This window comes from Lathyrus oleraceus, chromosome 6, assembly GCF_024323335.1.
Source record: "Lathyrus oleraceus cultivar Zhongwan6 chromosome 6, CAAS_Psat_ZW6_1.0, whole genome shotgun sequence".
NCBI classification, from domain to species: Eukaryota; Viridiplantae; Streptophyta; class Magnoliopsida; order Fabales; family Fabaceae; genus Lathyrus; species Lathyrus oleraceus.
The window spans coordinates 9,885,474-9,900,072 of NC_066584.1; positions in this window are offsets into that span (position 1 = coordinate 9,885,474).

Consider the following 14,599-nt stretch of genomic DNA (forward strand, 5'->3'; position numbering starts at 1 on the left):
AAACATAAATGATTGAGCAATTAAGAGCCCATGGATAACCATGGATACAAAGGGTGCTAATACCTTCCCTTTGTATAAAGTACCTCCCGAACCTAAGAATCTAAATTAAGGTCTTTCCTGTTCTTTTCCACCTTTCCTTATTGGATAAAAGAAAAGTCGGTGGCGACTCTTGCTAACCGCGACATTGCGATTACAAATCCGATAAAGTCCAGTTCACCGTATGACAAAACCCCTCATTCCTTTTTCAACCAAGTTTAATTAAAATATTTTATTTGGATGATGAAAGATCGAGCAATATGATTTACGCCAACCATTTGACCATTCGAGGAGTAGGAAAATGTAAACCCCCATTCCCTTTTCAACCGTGTTTGATTAAGAAAAAAGTTTTTTAAACACTTCGAGTAAGCGTAAAAGAAACTCGATGTGTGTCAAGTGTTTTTTCGCATTAGTGAAAATGATTTTTTTTAAATGATTTGCATTGATTTTAAAATATTGGTGAAGTTATTGTGAATAAAATAAAGTTTTTATGCTTTATAACACTGTTGAAACATGTTGTCCCTTTAAAAGCTAGTCAGAATTGATTATTAAATTCAATTTAACATTTGCGCCAATTAAAATGGTGAATTCATTTATATTGTTGTTCATCCAAAACTTTATAAATATCAATTCTCAATTTTCACATTTCACACACTCATTTATTTTATTTTATTTTTTATATTTTTATTTTAAAAGCATTCTTATGGATGGATGATGCGAATGTTATTAAACATAAATGTTGCTATTTGAATTAATTATTTAAATTTAATTAATATATCTATTAAATGGATTTTTTTTGTTGAAAATAACTATATTTATAAAAAAATTCAAAATAATCATATTTTCAAATTGAATATTAAAGTAACCATGGGATACCTGGAAGAGAAGCAAATGCGTTGATCATTATTTTCTATTGAGTCATTGTGTAATTCAATTTTATTAAATGATATTATAAATTATAAAATTTCTATTTTATTTCAATTATTTTAGTTAAAATAATTATAAAAAAAACTTAAACAAAAGAGCTGTCACTGCCACTAGTACATATTCCTAGAGGATGCATGCATCATGCACCACATGTTATCTAAACATGCACCATGCTATTGTGCTTATGTAGTACAATTTTTGAACATGACTACTCTTCTTGTAATCTTTTTATTTATTTAAAAGTTGGATACTTAAATATTTAATTTGAAATATTGATTATTTTAGAAAATAAATTGAAAATGTTGGTTATAAAAATTTAGATTTTAAACAATTTTTAAAGTTTTTTTTATATGTTTTTTATAGGTTAAACACAATTAAAATTATGTTAATTATTGTTTGAGTATATTATTGAGCTATTTGTATATAAGGCACAATAGAGGTCTTTCTTCATTAATGAAATGTAAATGATATTTTTCATTTAGTTTATTCAAGAATATTTTCTTTCCTTTTTCAATGATATTGTCACGTTATTGGTCTCCAATGGACATCAATTAACATATCAGCAGAATCTTTCCTTATTTTTTTTCCCAACAATGCTGATTTTAGAGTATATTATTGAGATTTTAAAGAAATTTTAAAGATTTTTGTATAATAAAAAGTTATTGTATATTTAATTAATATTTTTATTAAATTTAAACAAATTTTGTGGTAATCAATTTAAATTGTTTTTATATTTATTTTTATTTTCGGGTGATGAAATTTGTGGATTTTTTACTAATATAACCCAAGTTTTTAAATTATTTCCCAAAATAACCCAAGTTTCAAAAAATTTCCCAATCTACCCCACCTTTAATAGGGAGGCGCCAATTGGATTGGCGCCCCCTCTTAAAAATTACAAGGAGGCACCCAATTGGATTGGCTAGGGCACCTGCCCTAGCCAATCCAATTGGCGCCTGTGTGTATTTTTTAAGAGGGGGCGCCAATCCAATTGGCGCCTCCCTTAAAAAAGCCTCAAATGAAAAAACTTCCAACATGAAAGTTGTAGATCTTTTCAAAACAATGAATTTGGATATAAATTTTGCAACATTTGGATTTTTTTTGAGAAAGTTATGGGTAGTTGAAGTTGGACTTCTGAGTTTTTCAACTGTTGTCTGACCTATAATGTTTTGTATTATTGCATGTGTTTCTTTTAGGAATATGAATTTTTGTCCAACATAACATTTGAAGTAGACATCTTAAATTTTCCAATGCAGTTGGTCCCACCTCAAAATAATTAAAAATAAGTGAGTTAGGTATCTGCGAACTTGACCCAAAATTAGGGTTTCTGTCAGAATGACCTATAATGTTCTGAAATTAATGATGAGCTTCCAAGTTTCAAATGGATTTTTGATGAACATGAAAGTTGTTCATATGGCGACTGTTGTTAAAACTTGAATGGAGGCGCCAATTGGATTGGCTAGGGCAGGTGCCCTAGCTTAGGGTAGGTGCCCTAGCCAATCAAATTGGCGCCTATGTGTATGTTTTAAAAGGAGGCGCCAACTCAATTGCCGAGTCCATCATAAAATGCCTTTTTTGTATTATAAATAGATGCGTTGTGTGACCTATTGTTCCACAACTCAAATAATCATTTGGCTATCATGTTTGGTGTTCGTCGCCGATACGGTAAGGTGATTTATGCGAGAGACAAACCTCAATTGGTGATGCTGTTTTGGAACATCACCACGTTAGATCAACTGAAGAGGGAGCTGGTTCGATGGTTAGACGGGAAGATACCAGAAGGGGAAAAAACAGAAGTATTGAGAGACTTGACAGTATCTTTGGTTGGGTGCGAATGAGGACTGATAAGGATGCTAGGGAAATGATGTTCGGTCGAGACGACATTAATTTGATTGTTGTAATCAGTTAGAATTATTTATGTTTTCAGATATTTTGTACTGATGTTGGTTATGAAACTCGTTGTAACAAGAACTTAATGATATATAATGATTGATTGTTACAGAAATACAATGTTACAAAAAACATAAGATGTAGATACAATGTTACAAATAGCTTAAGATCTAGATATCATATTACAATAAGCTTAAGATCTAGATGATGCTCCTAGATTGGGACAGTTGTTTTTGTTGTGTCCTGGTTGACGACAGATACTACATAATCTTATCATTTTATCTGTGGAATCCATCTCTGTTCTTATACGTGTGCTGTTTGGCCTTCTTTTCTTCTTTCTACGCATCTCTTCATTGTGCCAAACAATATCTCCTTCATATGGAGGCCAGTAATCCTCCATTGGTAGTACTGAAAAGCCTCGACTATATACATTCATGATGGTGTTGGCCTTGTACACATCAGATAAATAGGTGTTAGCGTCTTGACGAGTATAAGCGCATGCTGCAATGACATGGGAGCAAGGTATGCGGAAGGCCTGAAATTTTCCACAATCGCACCAACTTGTGTTTAGTCTAACAGCGTAGGCTAAATTTGGTCTCCCCTCGCTGTTGCCCATTGTTTCCTGGACGCTGAAATTTTGTCTATGACGGTCAAACACGGTTACAGCGTGTGTCGTAGCTTTGATGCTCTCCTCTTTCATGACCTTCATGCAACATTCACTGAATACTTGTCCAGACATTAACACTGCACTCCATCTTTCGCCTCTGGTTGCGAACATAGAAGCCAACCTATAATAGGTTGATCTTACCAAGGCGGTTATCGGCAGGTTTCGAATTCCTTTGAAAACCCCGTTCATGCATTCCACAATGTTTGTTGTCATGTGGCCCCATCGACAACCACCGTCAAATGCTCTTGTCCACTGCTCTACTGGGATGTTATTTATCCATCTCCCCGCATCTTCATTAGACAGTCGAATCTCATCACGATAATATTGAAAAGACGGTTGAGTTAAAGCATACCCAACATTCACCACCTTCTTGCGAAGATTCTTATCTTTTATAGCACGCATGAAGTTTTGTGCTATGTGTCTGATACAGTAGACATGTGTAGAAGGAGGATCATGCCATCCGTTTTCATGGTTGTTGTAGGCACTTTCGATGGCAGCATGTCTATCAGAAATCAGATATAGATTGGCTTGTGGTGCGACATGCGTTCTGAGATGTCGAAGAAAGAAACCCCATCCAGCAGCTGTTTCACCTTCAACAAGAGCAAAGGCAACGGGAAATACATTGTTGTTACCGTCTTGTGCAACTGCCATGAGCAACGTACCCTTGTATTTTCCGTATAACCAAGTGCCATCAATTTGCAGGAGAGGTTTGCAGAATGCGAAACCTTTGATGCAAGGGTCAAATGCCCAAAAGAGACGGTGGAATATTCTATTACCTATAGCACAGGTTCCGTCTGGCATCATTGCTGGCACTGTCTCCAGAATTGCCACGGTTCCTGGGACATAAGTTTTTAGTGCCCATAAAAATCGTGGTAATTCTTTGAATGAGTCCTCCCAGTTGCCGAAAACCTGCTCAACAGCCTTTGTCCTCGCAATCCATGCTTTCTTGTAAGATGGAGTATAATTATATGTTGTTCGGATATGTGATATAATTATACTCACCTTCACTGATGGGTCTTTGTTTACCAATGGCAGAATGTCTCGACAAATCAATGCTGTGCTCAGTTGACGGTGATCTTGTGCAACGGTTGTTGCGACGCAACTGTGTGGTGGGTCTATTGAAGCGATCTCCCAAGAGTCATTTCTCTTCTTGTAAGATGCAGCCAAACGAAACTTACATAGCATGTTACAACATTCAATAACATACCTTCTTGAATCAGTGCGTTTAACCGTAAAGTCAACAAAGTTGTTCATGTGATATTTTTTGATTGCCAAGACACATTCCTCTTTGGTACGAAACATGTCTCCCACCTTTAATTCTCCTACTGGTCTCGGATACGGATTGTAGAAGACACTGTCGGACATTTCATCATCGTGAAGATCCATATTTGTCATATGTTGAGGAGGAATATAGACATGAGTAGGAGGTATTGGTGGTGGTTGAGCCTCATCTTCATCGTCGTTATTCAGGATGTGATCAACCTGTATCTCAGTCTCCTCTTCTTCTTCATCAACAACGTCGACCTCTACTTCTGCTTCTGGGTTGAGTTCATCTGAGCATTGTGCATCATCTGCATCATCTCCACCAGCTGGATCCTGATATGTTACTTGAGACTGTTGAGACGGTATACATGGTTGTAGAGTAATGTACAACTCGATAGAATCCATGCCTGAATGTTCATGACTAAGAAACATGCTTTGCACATCTTCATCGTCTCGTATCTTTAGGGGGAAAAACTTGCATTGACCATTCTCAAAAAATATAGGATTCTGATATGTCATCCTTGACACAATACCTCCCTGTATAAAGGATTGTATTCTTTTTTTGAAATGCAAAAAGGTTGCATTTCTCTTCATCGAAACTCTAATGGTATCAGTGTTTCTAAAACAAAAACCATGAAGCTCAGACTCAAAAGTTTCACCGTTGCAGTGAACGTTGATACTGTATAATGATGAAGATGACATTTTGGAGATGAAAAGTATTTTGCAAGTGCAGATGAAAGTGAGTGAAGATGAAAAGTATTTTGGAGATGAAAAGTATTTTGCAAGTGCAGATGAATGTGATAGTAAGACACTTAAATAGATGGTATTAATGTCTCACATTGAAGCTAGTCTGAGATACCGTGTCAAGCATGCAAGTAATTTCAGAGATGATGTGTCTGTCATGTAAGACAGTGTGACTTGATGTGTCAAGCATGCTAGCTAGTTCAGAGATGAGGTGTCTGTCATGCAAGACAGTGTGAGTTGATGTGTCAAGCATGCTAGGTAGTCAAGAGTTGATGTGTCTGTCATGCAAGCTATCAAGTAGGTAGTCATCAGCATACAGGAGACAAGACAGACACGTGTCGGACACCTAAGACGGTCAGAGATGATGTGTCAATCCTGCAAGACAGTGTGAGTTGATGTGTCAGCCAGGCAAGCTATCAAGAAGGTAGTCATCAGCATACAGGAGACAAGACAGACACGTGTCGGACACCTAAGATGGTCAGAGATGATGTGTCAATCATGCAAGCCATCCATAAGTGAATTGTTCAGCATGCAGGAGACAGCAATGCCACGTGTTGAGCATGCAAAGGGTGGCGCCAATTGGATTGGCGCCTACCTTTAGGACTTGCACATGGTCGCCAATTTGAATGGCGCCCCCCTTAGTCAGTCCTTGAAACCAAGCATTCAGAACTAGGCTTGCATGCATGTGCCCTAGGGTGTCGCCAATTTGAATGGCGCCCCCTCCTAAATAATGTACATGGTCGCCAAATGAGGTGGAGACACCATGCAAACACAATTTTTCATGCACTCTTCCATTTGCCTATAAATTGATTCACTCCTTCACCAATTCTTTCACACCAACATTCTCACTACTTCATCTACATTTCTCACTACTTCATCTACATTACTTCTGTTACAATTTCATCTTCTACAAAATCTTCCATTTTCATCTACACTAACTCCCCAACAATATGTCTTTACTCACAATGGGCGAAGCACACAGAGGAACAGTTGCAAACATCGCAACATACGTAAGTTTTTTCTTATACTTCTTTTTTATGTTTCATCTCCACCAACCCCATTTTATTTTGAAATACCGACTTAGTCATGTGTTTCATTATTTCTATTATAGGATGTCTCAAGGTTTCGCACTAGAGTCCACGAATTTGTCCACATGGACCCGATGATTCAACCTTATGTTGAACTCGCCGGTTTTGGTCACCTTAGCAAAATTATGTCTTGGTCTATAGATAACAAATTCATTCTAGCCTTATGCGAAAGATGGAGGCCAGAGACACACACATTTTGGTTTCCAACCGGTGAGTGTACCGTGACGTTAGAAGACGTCTACATGCTTTTAGGACTACGAATAGAAGGCAAAGCCGTTAATGGTAAGACCAACTTTCCTAATTCAATTTGCATGGAGCTTTTAAACGTTGATTTGTTAGATGATAATGCTAGGGGACAAGGTATACTACTATCTCGCCTAAAGTCATATTATAATAGTTTTTATTTAGATGAGCATTCTACCGAAGAGGCTCGAATCATCAAAACTAGGTGTTACATTATGTTGTTACTAGGATCCTTTTTATTTCCCGAAGGTAGTGGTTCTAGCATGCATATTATGTACTTACCTTTACTTAGACATATAGATAGAATAGGTAGTTATAGTTGGGGATCCGCATGTCTAGCCTATCTCTATAGTTCTTTGTGCAAAAACTGCCACAAAGATACTTCTACATTTTCTGGATGTGCTGTTTTGCTACAAGCATGGGGATGGTCAAGACTACCGTCTCTAGCACCGGTCAATAGCAACCCCTTCACTTTTCCATATGCAAAAAAGTAAGTTGTTTAAATTGCTATGTCTTTACTTCCTTCCTTACAGTTTATTACCCATAACTAATTTTTTAAAACTTTTTGGTGTAGATGGTCGGCACGCGGTATGAATTACAGCAGATGTCCGAGACACTGTATTACTCAATATCGCAACCTGTTGGATCACCTTCGACCGACAGACGTAAGCAAAATAATTACATTATTTATTCATATTATGTATTCTTTTTCTACATTCATTTAAATCCTATTGTCTTTAACATTTCAGTTCATTTGGCGTCCATACCTTAATATGGAACATGAGCATCAGATCAACCCTGAAGACGCAGCCGTATGGACAACATGCGCACCGATAATACGGTTCACAACAGTGGAGCTGCACAACACCGATCGTGTGAAGCTGCAGTTTGGTATGGTCCAGAATATCCCAGATCCCCCAGCTAGCCTAGGAGAATGGCATATGCGCAAAGTGAACGACCAATGGAACTACAACCCTTGGCAAACCTTCGCAAGATCAGAGTGTCGCAAGTGGAAGCACCGTCATGACCATGTCTTAACTGACGCAGTCATGCCAAATGAGGTAAAACCAAGTCGTACTTATATGGCTTGGTATAGATCAGTTGGATTTCAATTCATCGCTGATGATATGTACCTCTACGACCCACGCCAGACAACTTACACACAAGAAGGCTCAACATCTAACCCCCAGCAACAATCTCAGCCCGGTTACTCACAACCACCTATCCAACAAACTTTCCGTTCCACAAACACACAAACATACAACCAAAACATGCCATTCACCCAACCCCAAAACCAAGAACATCCCCCATACCACCACCAACAAATGGACCATCAACCTTCGACCCAACATCGCTTCGCACCCACACCATCACCCTACCAAAGTCGCCTTACCCAAAACACTAACCGCCCCATCACCTACCGTAGCCAAGAACCCCAAACATCACAATACCAAAACATCCCACAACCATATCTCTTCCAAACACCCCAACAACCTTTCCAACCTTTCCTAGACCCATCATTGTCACCCATGTCCCCCTTCAACCGTCCTGGTCGCCCATCCATGAGTCAACCACACCCCAACTTCTCTGGCATGGGTCATGAGCTCAGCTACGCCGCTACACCATCATTGAATACTGAAGACTATGCTGAGTTGGCTGAATACCTCAACGGATCTTCTCCTGTAGGAGGTAATGACGCTCCTGGACCATCAGATGAACAAACACCGGTGCAGAATCGTCAACGTGGGTTAGGGCCAAGGGTTAGGGTAGCTAGGGGATGTGGGACCGGAGGTCGGTTAGGTGATCCCGGTCATCACCATTAGGATTCATTGTGTAAAATCCAAATTTTATTAATATCAATTCGTATTATGTCAAATTTATCTTTGTGTATTCTCCAAACATTAAGTTTCTTTCATAATTCTAAAATAAACACATTTCATAAAACAAAAATTTATAGGTCAAAAACCCTAATTCAAGGACTTGTTATTGTTATGTTGAAGGGCTTGAAGTTGGTCCCTTTTGGCAAAGTTCACATACACTTGTTTTGACAGAAACCCTAATTTTGGGTCAAGTTCGCAGATACCTAACTCACTCATTTTTAATTATTTTGAGGTGGGACCAAGTGCATTGGAAAATTTAAGATGTCTACTTCAAATGTTATGTTGGACAAAAATTCATATTCCTAAAAGAAACACATGCAATAATACAAAACATTATGACTCAGATAACAGTTATAATGTCAAAGAGTCCAAATTCAGGTGCCCATACCTTTCTCATAAAAGCTGCAAATGATGCAAACCTTTAGTCCAAATTCATTATCTTGAAAAGATATACAACTTTTATGTTGAAGGTTTTGTCATTTGAGGCTTTTATCATTCATACTAAAGGGCTTGAAGTTGGTCCCTTTTGGCAAAGTTCACATACACTTGTTTTGACAAAAACCCTAATTTTGGGTCAAGTTCGCAGATACCTAACTCACTCATTTTTAATTATTTTGAGGTGGGACCAAGTGCATTGGAAAATTTAAGATGTCTACTTCAAATGTTATGTTGGACAAAAATTCATATTCCTAAAAGAAACACATGCAATAATACAAAACATTATAGGTCAGATAACAGTTGAAAAACTCAGAAGTCCAACTTCAACTACCCATAACTTTCTCAAAAAAAATCCAAATGTTGCAAAATTTATATCCAAATTCATTGTTTTGAAAAGATCTACAACTTTCATGTTGGAAGTTTTTTCATTTGAGGCTTTTTTAAGGGAGGCGCCAATTGGATTGGCGCCCCCTCTTAAAAAATACACACAGGCGCCAATTGGATTGGCTAGGGCAGGTGCCCTAGCCAATCCAATTGGCGCCTCCTTGTAATTTTTAAGAGGGTGCGCCAATCCAATTGGCGCCTCCCTATTAAAGGTGGGGTAGATTGAGAAATTTTTTGAAACTTGGGTTATTTTGGGAAATAATTTAAAAACTTGGGTTATATTAGTAAAAAATCCGAAATTTGTTGGTATTCCATTGAGATTATTTATAACTTAAATGTCTTTTTATATTTAGATTTTTTTAAATTTTACTAGTGTTTTAGGTGGAATAAACTTTGAGATATATTTTTCTTTAAAATACACGTATCAACAATCTCAATCATATTTTGAGACTTTTTCAAACCCTTTCGAGATTTTTTCTTTCATTAAGTTTTATGCTATATTTGTTTTTCTATTCACTCTTTACTCTATCATCATATTTCATGTTATAGTATTTTTTTTATTCGTATTCATTTTGTTTTATTTTTCTATCATCATATTTATTTATTCTAATCAATTATTATTATTTTCCTCCAACATTTTATAATGATTTAACATAACAAATTATTTTTAGATCTTCTTCAATGTATGTCTAATTAGTTGGTTTTTTTTTAGTATTTTTCAATTGTTATTGTATCATATTATTTTTATATTATTAAAATTTTATAAGTGAATATTAGAGAAGAGTTTAGTATAGTTTGAAAAGGTTAAACAAAAGCGGTTAGAAAATTAGATATGCAGATAGTATGGTTAGAGAGTTAGTTACAATTATCATCTATTATATAAGTTGCAGCTTGTGTATATTCATCATTATCACGAATTAACAACTTCTCTTCCGTTCTTCTTTCTTATTCTTCATCTTATTCTCTAACCAAAGCTTTTGGAAATTAACAATATTAATGATCAAAGATCATTCCCTAACATGGTATCAATCGCCTTAGGGACTAGATTTCCGCTGCATTTCAACCACCCTACAATCTTCATAGAAGCAACCATGGTTGAAACTTCAACAAGGTGCAGAGCACCGTCTTCATAGAAGCAAGTAAGCTCAATCAGTTTCAGAGAAACCTGCACCTTCTGCTACCTTTTAACCGCTAAAGTTTCAAAGAAATACGACTTGGTAATCTTCTATCCTCCAATGTATCTGCTGCTCGAAGCTTCTGAGAAATCAAGAATGATAAATCTTGAAAATTCATCGAATCACGTTGTACCAAATAACTCACGTGGTGAACCAGTGCATCACTCTCAAAATTCCATGTCGCAGCTCCATTCCACAGGTTCATCATCTTCATTTGGTCCTAAACTCTCCATCAAACAGCAAGACGATAATTTCTTGATATGGAATCAACAGGTGAAAGGAGTTATCTTGTCTTACAAACAACATCGATTTTGTTGTGAATCTGCAAGTCCCGCCTGTGTTCAACACTGATCTTGATTGTATATCTAATTCGGTGTCTGAAGAATATAAGGCATGGATGGTTCAAGATCAAACCCTCTTCACATGGTTATTATCAACCATGTATGAATCCGTGTTACCTCGAGTTCTCACATGCAAGCATGCACATGAAGTGTGGGACGAAGTCCACAGACACTTTAATTCTCAAATGAAGGCTCGTGTTCATCAGCTGCGATCTGAGTTAAAGACTAGCAAGAAAGGTACCAGGTCCATCTCTGAGTATGTGTTTCACATTAGAACTATTGCAAATTCTCTTTTGGTTATAGGTGATCCAATCTCTGAGAGGGGTTAGGTTGATGCGATTCTTCAAGGGTTACCTAAAGAATATAATCCATTTATTACGACGGTTTATAGCAAAGGTGATCTCACTGATATGTATGAGGTTGAAGCCTTGTTGTATGTGCAAGAGGCAGTACTGGACAAGTACAAGCAAAAGCTTGCTACTTCAAGTGCTTCTGCCAACGTTGCTCATGGTTCCTTTGTGCAGACTCATGCCAGAAATGGTTACTCGCGAGGTAGAGGCAGGTACACTCAAGGTTGTGAACATGGTGATCTACAAAATTCAGCTCATACTGCAGGGCAACAGACTACACCAGGAAACATACCTACTTGTCAGCTGCGTAAAATAAGTATGGACATTCTGCCCTTGACTGCTGGCACCAATATGATGAGCGTTTTGCTCCAACTACAGCAAAATCTCTTGCTCAAGGCACTCCCTCTGCAGGTCCAAGTGATGTTCAAAGCTCAAATGCACCAGCTGCCACGACTGCTGAAGCATCAGCCTATGTTTCACACCATGAACAACTCAACATCATTCATGATCTGGAGGCACAAGTCTGGTTTGCTGACTCAGGTGCCTCTCATCATATGACTTCCCATAATTTACATTTACAAAGTTACACATCAAGTGTTGGACCAAAAAAAGTGATAATTGGTAATGGACAGTGCCTAGAAGTCAAATCAATAGAATGCTCTCAATTTGCTTCCAATTTTATGCCAAATCACTTATGAAAACTGAATGACTTGCTTTTTGTTCCTTACATTACAAGAAACTTAATATATGATCCAAGTTTTCTAAGGACAATCGAGTCTACTTTAAATTTCATCCTAATCATTTCTTTTTTAAATCCCAGACATCCCAACCAAAGTGAAATTTCCGATAGCGTTATTTGTTTGAAATTTTAAACGCTCAGGATTTTGCTGACAGTTTTAGATGGCTGTGATTGCAGCGACAATTTTGTGTGGTCCTAAATAAATGCAAAGTTGTATAAATAGGGGGTCACCTGTTGTTTGATAAAAACATCTCAAAAAATGCACCTTCTTCAATTTTTGATTAAGGCAGAAGTGTACTTCAATAGAGTTTCACCTTCCGTAGAGTTTCAACTTCCGGATGACACCACATCTCTCGTCGGCCTGACGTCCAAGTTGAATGAATTATTGCCTGATACTGAAAACAGAAAGGTGAGAAAAATCGAGTTTTGTGAAGATTGGATTAATCAAGATGACATCATCAACAATCAACACATCGAGCCTCCTCCTGTACTTAGCAACACCACCAGGATGTGACTTCCTGGCCCTCAATCTCCTTGCCCGTGGGGACACCACTAGGGAATGCTGCACTCTCTTGTCATAAATGGTGGGAAAATGCTCGTATATCCAACACCGATATCAAAACACAGATACAATAAATAATAAATAAGAAATGTTATTCGTAATGATTAAATATGAAATTAACAACAAATAATAATTTCAAGTATACCTGTAACAGACTCAAATAACCAACAAGCTATCTGGTCTCAAATATTGTCTCCACTCCAAGTGTTGTATACAAAATGGTCAACGTAACACACCCCATGCCCAACTGGTAACCTCGAGGCTACTGAACAGACACATGTAACATGCGTCGATATAAACACCTGACTTGTTTGCAAAGAGAGTACATACTATTAGATGTAACATGTACACCCTAGAGGCAACCTCATAATTCCCAACCGCAACAAGCTCGTCGTACGTCTTCCGAAGCTAAGACATACGAAGGTGAACGCCCATGTTAAAGGCAAACTCCTTCTGCACGACCTCCTCAAAAACTCCCAAATCTCGTGCAGTAGTCATACATGCAAAGCGATGAGCTAAGAACAAGAGCCGTCCAGAATCTGCCGTTGATGGGGAGATGGAACAATGAGGATACATCATCCAGAGTGATAGTTATCTCCCCAAACAAAAGATGAAATGAAGATGTCTCCTTGTGCCATCTCTCAATAAACACACTAAGTAGTAGAACGTCGAGCATGATGAGGGAGCAATGGGCAAAATCAAGGAGCTCGAACTCACGTACAATCCGTTTGACCGACTCAGACATCGGTATCTTCGGGAAGTCCTTTAGCTTCGACCTGTGCAATGTCACCTTCAGAGGGATACGATCCTGTAACAAACAATTTTTTTAAAAAATTAACAATTAACTTTCATGGCATAATAATAAACAAATTAAAGTTAAACATAAAAGACATGGACCTCGCTCTGCCATAGTCGATATGCCACATGGTCAGCATACTTAGTAAGCAGTGACCGATCAATGAGTCCTCTAGGAAATCCTCCATCAGTGTGCACATAGGGTTCGGTCGAATGAGCTGTAACCTTTGTGTGAGTAGTAACAGATGGGATCAGATCAACAAAAACAACATCTGATTTGACCACCTCAGCAACCACCTCCTCAATAACTTCCTCATATGCAACAACAACATATGGCTGGACCACCTTATCTGCCACCTCATCTATGGGTTGCTCAATTGATCGTACCGATCGACGTCGAGTGCTACGAGATGCGCGAAACTGAACCTGCTTAGTCAACCATTTTCAGTGTGAACCCGTTGGAACCACTCACCCAATCCCCAATCCATATTTGGGAAGACTCAGTCTCCTCAGCCCTAACTTGGTCAGCCATTTTATCAATCACTTTGCTTGCAATAATGTCTCCCTGCCTCTATATCACTACAAAAGAAGGGAAAAAAATTAGTAACTATCGAAAATTACATAATTTCCGGTAAAAAATAAAGTTTTTATAACTATGAATTTTTTTATTATTTTCGATAAAAAACAAAATTTTTATAACTATCGGAAATTCTAAAATTTTCGGTAAAAAATAAAGTTTTTATAACTATAAAAAATTATGAAATTTTCGAGAATTTCCAAATAATTTTGTATCAAAATTTTGAAAATTTCAATAAAAAACCTAAAAATTTAGACATTTATGATAAAAAATTACTGATTTTGAAAATTTGAAATTTAAATAAAAAATTTAAAATTTCCGATATCGTCCCAAAGAGGTGAAATTTGCATAAGAATACTGTAAATTTAAAAAATGAAAGAATTTTTTTATAAAAACAATATTGTTTATTCATAAGCAATGGAGGTGCCAGATTCAAATAAAAGGGTGTCAAATTAAATGCTAGCATGATGGATCGGCGCTTGGGATCATTTTACAGTTGGGGA